Below are 6,000 nucleotides of genomic sequence, written 5' to 3'. Positions count from 1 at the left end.
TTATTTCTGTAGGAATTCTGTGGCCTCCCTAATGGCAAGTGTTTATATCTTCACTACCATGTCAATATCTCTTCCATCTTTGCCTCCTCCAGCAGAGCTGCAAAAAATTATAAAGTCACTGCATTTATAAAAGATATTAGTGGTGACTGGTGAGATGTATTCTGCTAGCAACACATAGAGATGGGCTTATCACCAACTTTTGTGGGATAACCAGCCTCATATAACCAACATGCTTGAGTCTAATTAAAGTATGAAGGAGTTAAAACCATAAGAGTGCCCTGCCAGGCTTAGCTCACCTTGGGAGGGACTAGGTAATCAGCACTTTGTTCCCTTTCATTCCACCTGAGAAGCTCAGTATGTGAGAAGGCCTGAGCTAGTTGCTGCAACTCAGACCACATGGCTGTTACAAGCCAAGCTGAAGTTCCTATACCAATAATTTAGGAACTTCCACCACTGTAACTATGTTTTACTACCTATGCAACCTTTTCCTGAATGCTGTATGGAAAAGCATATGAATCTGACCTTTGAAGAATTTGTAAGTAAACCAATTTTTAACTTACCAAATGTGTGGTCTTCTATGCTGGGGGAAGAGGGAAATTTTGGATCTCACAAGGGGAAATTTTAAAGGTCTAACAACCTATATGTCCATGTTTACCTTTGCTGCATATTTTGTGGTTTTAAATCTGCTGAGGTTCTCTCACCAAAGAGTATTTGCCCCAAATCTTGATCTTTGCATCCAGGATGTGTGTATGTGTGTGTGTACACATGTACACACACACACACACACACATACTTGGACCAAGACTTTTTTGATCCTGTGCCTGTGACAGCTGCATGAGAAATAACAGGGCAATGGATGCAGGTTTCTTCATCACTGCATCTCAATGCTGGATACTTCTGAACTTGTTATGTTGCTATCTGTCATGCATCCTGAAAAGGCCCACATAACATATAGGCAAATATGCAAGGGTGTTTCAGCAGTATAAGCAATATACTGTATGTGCTTATTACTACACAGAGATTAGTTAAAAGTGGGAAATGTGTTTCATATGAAGATGAAACCGCTATAATAACATTGACTGCATGAGAAGCAAACCTATTAATGTTATGGATCAGTTTTTATCATCTCTGACTAATTATTTTTTTATTCTGTGCCTTGCTTTGCTGATGTCTTTCTTCATTGATCATTCCTGTGTTTGTAGAATGGTATTTGGGTGTGGGAGAGGCAAGGCAGGAAGCTTTGAAGTTCTCTCTCACACACATTCTTGCTTCTTCTTTCTCTTTTTCACCTGTACAGCGTCTCTGTCTTGCCCTCATTTTCCTCCCCTTATTCTCCATTCCTTTCAGGGTTGGTCTTTACATTGCTAAGCTATGACTTTAACTAATTCTTCAGTAGCTACATTGGGTGCCTTGATATTGGTTCTCCCCACCCCTTCTTTCACTGTGATCTATTACTGTTTTGCTCCATCTGTCTGGTTGTCATTTTGCATTTGAACTGGGTTTAAGGGCATCAGGTGCTGTAGTTCTCTGATATAACACAGAATGTTTCATATAGCCTAGGCAGGCTTGCTAATTAGCAAGCATTAAGGAGTTCTAGCCAAACTTCCCCTCCTTCTCTCCCCCCCCCCCAATAAATGTCCTTCAAAACAAGCATTCAAAGAACTGAGTTGTTGTTGTTTTTTAAAAAAACATTTTCATAATTGATCTATTTCAATGTTTAAAAATATTTTCCAGAATTTATCTGTTTCATAAAATACTAAATATTGTTCTATGCATGTCTAAAGGTAAAGGACCCCTGACAGTTAAATCCAGTCATGAACGACTCTGGGGTTGCGGCGCTCATCTCGCTTTACTGGCCAAGGGAGCCGACAGCTTTTCCGGCTCATGTGGCCAGCATGACTAAACCGCTTCTAGCGAAACCAGAGCAGCGCATAGAAACGCCATTTACCTTCCCGCCAGAGTGGTACCTATTTATCTACTTGCACTTTGATGTGCTTTCAAACTGCTAGGTTGGCAGGAGCAAGGACCGAGCAATGGGAGCTCACCCCATCACGGGGATTCAAACCACCAACCTTCCGATCGGCAAGCCCTAGGCTCAGTGGTTTAGATCACAGCGCCACCCGCGCCCTTGAATGTCTACTTCAATGTAAAACCCACTATGTTCAAAGGGACTTACTCCCAGGTAAAGGGCATAGGAGTGCAGCCTTGAATTCTGAAGTCATGACCTCATTCACCTTTGCAAATTCTCAATGAGCAAAATGGAACAAAGTTTGTTGGTTGTTAATATTTATAGTATACATTCATACATATGAGGTACCCAAGGTGATGCAATTATTATTATGAATCTGGTTTCAAGGTTGGGGAATTGTATGTAGGGGAAAGCATTTTTCCCAAAGCTACTCATATGAGCTGATGGCTACTCTAGAATTTTGAACACAGAATTCCTATGTTCAATTTCAATATTCTCTTTACTTGGCCACAATAGAGACTATCTCACATGTGACATTCGTTTTTTGTGCAAGTGAAAGCAAAAAAAATGCAGAGTGTCTATTTTTCCTTGTGTACAGTTTTTTTTTTTTTTGAGATAAATGGCTTCAAGTTACCAGAAATGAGATTCTGACTAAACATCAGGGCATACTTTCTGACAGTAACAGCTGTTCAACAGTGGAAGCAACTCCCTTGGAAGGTCTGGGGACTCTTTTTCACTGGAGGCTTTTAAGCAGAGGCTGGATGGCCATCTGTCATGGATGCTTTAGCTGAGATCCCTGCATTGCAGGGAGTTGGACTAGTTGAACCATAGGTCCCTCTCAACTCTATGATTCTATGATTCTATGAAAACATGTCTATATGTTGAAAAAATATTAATGGAATTTTCAAACATAATGTATCCATTTTATTAACCCTAACCCTTCAATCCCTCATGGACTCAATCCAGTAAAAATCAGATCGACCGACTCTTCGTGACCCCATGGACCAGAGCACACCAGGCACTTCTGTCTTCCACTGCCTCCCACAGTTTAGTCAAACTCATGCTGGTAGCTTCAAGAAAACTGTCCAACCATCTCATCCTCTGTCGTCCCCTTCTCCCTGTGCCCTCCATCTTTCCCAACATCAGGGTCTTTTCCAGGGAGTCTTCTCTTCTCATGAGGTAGCCAAAGTATTGGAGTCTCAGCTTCAGGATCTGTCCTTCCAGTGAGCACTCAGGGCTGATTTCCTTAAGAATGGAGAGGTTTGATCTTCTTGCAGTCCATGGGACTCTCAAGAGTCTCCTCCAGCACCATAATTCAAAAGCATCAATTCTTCAGTGATCAGCCTTCTTTATGGTTCGGCTCTCACTTCCATACATCACTACCGGGGAAAACTATAGCTTTAACTATATGGACCTTTGTTGGCAAGGTCCAAACTACTATCCATAAATTGTATCCAGATTTTAGACATTCATAACTTAACCCAGGTGTCTTGTTTGGAGGAGCCTTGAGCTCTTAGATAATACAGTGGTACCCCGGGTTAAGTACTTAATTCGTTCTGGAGGTCCGTTCTTAACCTGAAACTGTTCTTAACATGAAGCACCACTTTAGCTAATGGGGCCTCCTGCTGCCGCCGTGCCGCCGAAGCATGATTTCTGTTCTCATCCTGAAGCAAAGTTCTTAACCTGAAGCACTATTTCTGGGTTAGTGGAGTATGTAACCTGAAGCGTATGTAACCTGAGGCACCACTGTATGTGATAATAGAAGACACGTAGTGCAGCAACATTGCTGAAGGCAAGCAGGTGCAGGTCTGGATATGAGAATCTAGAACTTTGATGCAAAATAGACATGCAGTGGAGGGTAAACACTGTTGCCTCATCTGCTATGTCCTTCCCTGCCATCCCCATACCAGTACAGTGGTACGTCAGGTTACAGACGCTTCAGGTTACAGACTCCGCTAACCCAGAAATAGTACCTTGGGTTAAGAACTCTGCTTCAGGATGAGAACAGAAATCGTGTGGCAGCGGCATGTCGGCAGCGGGAGGCCCCATTAGCTAAAGTGGTACCTCAGGTTAAGAACACTTTCAGGTTAAGAACGGACTTCCAGAACGAATTAAGTACTTAACCCGAGGCACCACTGTATTCAAAGGAATCCCTTTTACAGAAATAGTAACAATGGACATGGATGTCTATTGCTGTTTTTTATCAATTTTTCATTTTGATTGGGGTGGGGAACCTTTGGCCCTGTAGATGTTCCTGCACTACCTCTCCCATCACCCTGACCACTGGCCATGCTGGCTGGGGCTGATGGGAGTTGTAGTTCAACAACAGCCAGAGGGCTATATGTTCCCCACCCCTGATCTTGATAATCACTGTCTTGAATAGAGAGAGGAATGTACTTCATAAACAAAATAGGATTGAATTTTTGCTGTGGTTTTTCTTTGCCATTGTTCCCCCAAATGCATCCCTTTATTTCATGCTCCAAGTCCTCTGGCATTGGTATAATGTTTTATTTGTCTTTTGAAGCCTCAAAGTTGTATTTGTCTTTAGAATCCTTCCACACATTTTTTGCACCATGCTTGCTTCTAATGCAAGGTTAAGTATGAACACAGCCTGGCAAACAGTTTGTTGTTCTTGATCTCAGTAGTATTTGGCCACTCTTGTGCAGCTATTTGCTTGGCTTAAGGAGCCAAAGAGTTCAGGAACCTCCTAGGGAAGTTAAATGTCTGTCATTGGTGGTAGTTGGTGGGTGTAACAGGTCCGCCCATTGTGTATCCATGAAATGTTCTTTGGCTCTACAAGATTCAAACAAACATCTATACATCAGTGCAGAAATCTAACGATCCACTTTATTCCTCTACTATGTACTAATGCAATTCTAGAAATGAGGTTTTCTTTGCAAAGAGAAATAACAATGGCAGGCTAGGATTTTGATGGCAGCCTCATGAGCCATGTTGGAATGGGAAGTTCTGTTTTCAAGAGGGAGTGTTTCTGTCCAAGAAGCACCTGGACAACCACTTTCCTCCTGTGCCTCCGGTAGAGGAAATTTTCTCAGCCCTCCTTCCCATAGTTTAGAGGCTCCTACGGGGTTAGCTGTGTCTGCTTGGTTAATAGGGCCAGAAATAAATTTTACTGTCATCCTTCTCTTGGGGAGAACTACACAACAATAGAACTTTGAGTCACCCAGGGGAACTGAATGTTGAAAGATTCAAGACTAGCAAAATAAAGTATTTCTGATAGTTAAATTAAGGAATTCTCTCCCGTAAGACGTATGGGACTTTGGTGCCTTTAAAAGAGGATTAGACGACTTGATGGAGGGCCCAGCTATCAATGGCTACCAGCTATGATGACAATGTTCTACCTTTGCTGTTGGAGGCAGCAAGCCTCTGACTGCTGATGGCTGAAGGACCACAACCGGGGAAGAATTTTGGCTTGGGGATGGTGAGAGGCCACTGGATGATACCTAAGTCAGCTTTTGTCAACCTGGTGTCCCTCCAGATGTCTTCAACTACAACTCTTATCAGCCCTGGCCAGCACTTTGTTGCTCAATTATATTTCTTTTACATACTTTTTAATGTATTGTGGTATTTTAGGCATTGCGACGTGGCGGCTTATTTGTGCTGATTGTTGTCTAGCGATGTTTTGTTGTAATTGTTGATAGTGATTTTTCTGTTTTATTTTTATCTGCTTGTATTTTGAGTTAATTTTTTGTGTAATATTATATACTAAATGGATTGTGGACTGTTACTTTATTTGATATAAATTGTTTATTTTAAAGTCGTTTTTTAATTACGACTTATTTACAGTGCTTTTTTTCTGGGAGTACTTAAAGGTAGGCAGTACCGGGACGTTTTTTTTTTTTCAAATGTCCAAAGTGTGGCACTTACAGTAACAGCTTCCTGGTGACTACCGGCACATTTTTTTTCATTTTCTTTTTTTAAAAAACCTGCTTATTTGCATTGGATCGGATTGTTGTAGGTTGTGGGATCTTTGTTGTATGATTTTTGTTTCTACAGCTTGTAAACCACCTTGT

Source organism: Podarcis liolepis, assembly GCF_965112155.1.
Source record: "Podarcis liolepis genome assembly, chromosome: 4".
NCBI classification, from domain to species: Eukaryota; Metazoa; Chordata; class Lepidosauria; order Squamata; family Lacertidae; genus Podarcis; species Podarcis liolepis.
This window is presented reverse-complemented; position numbering follows the sequence as displayed.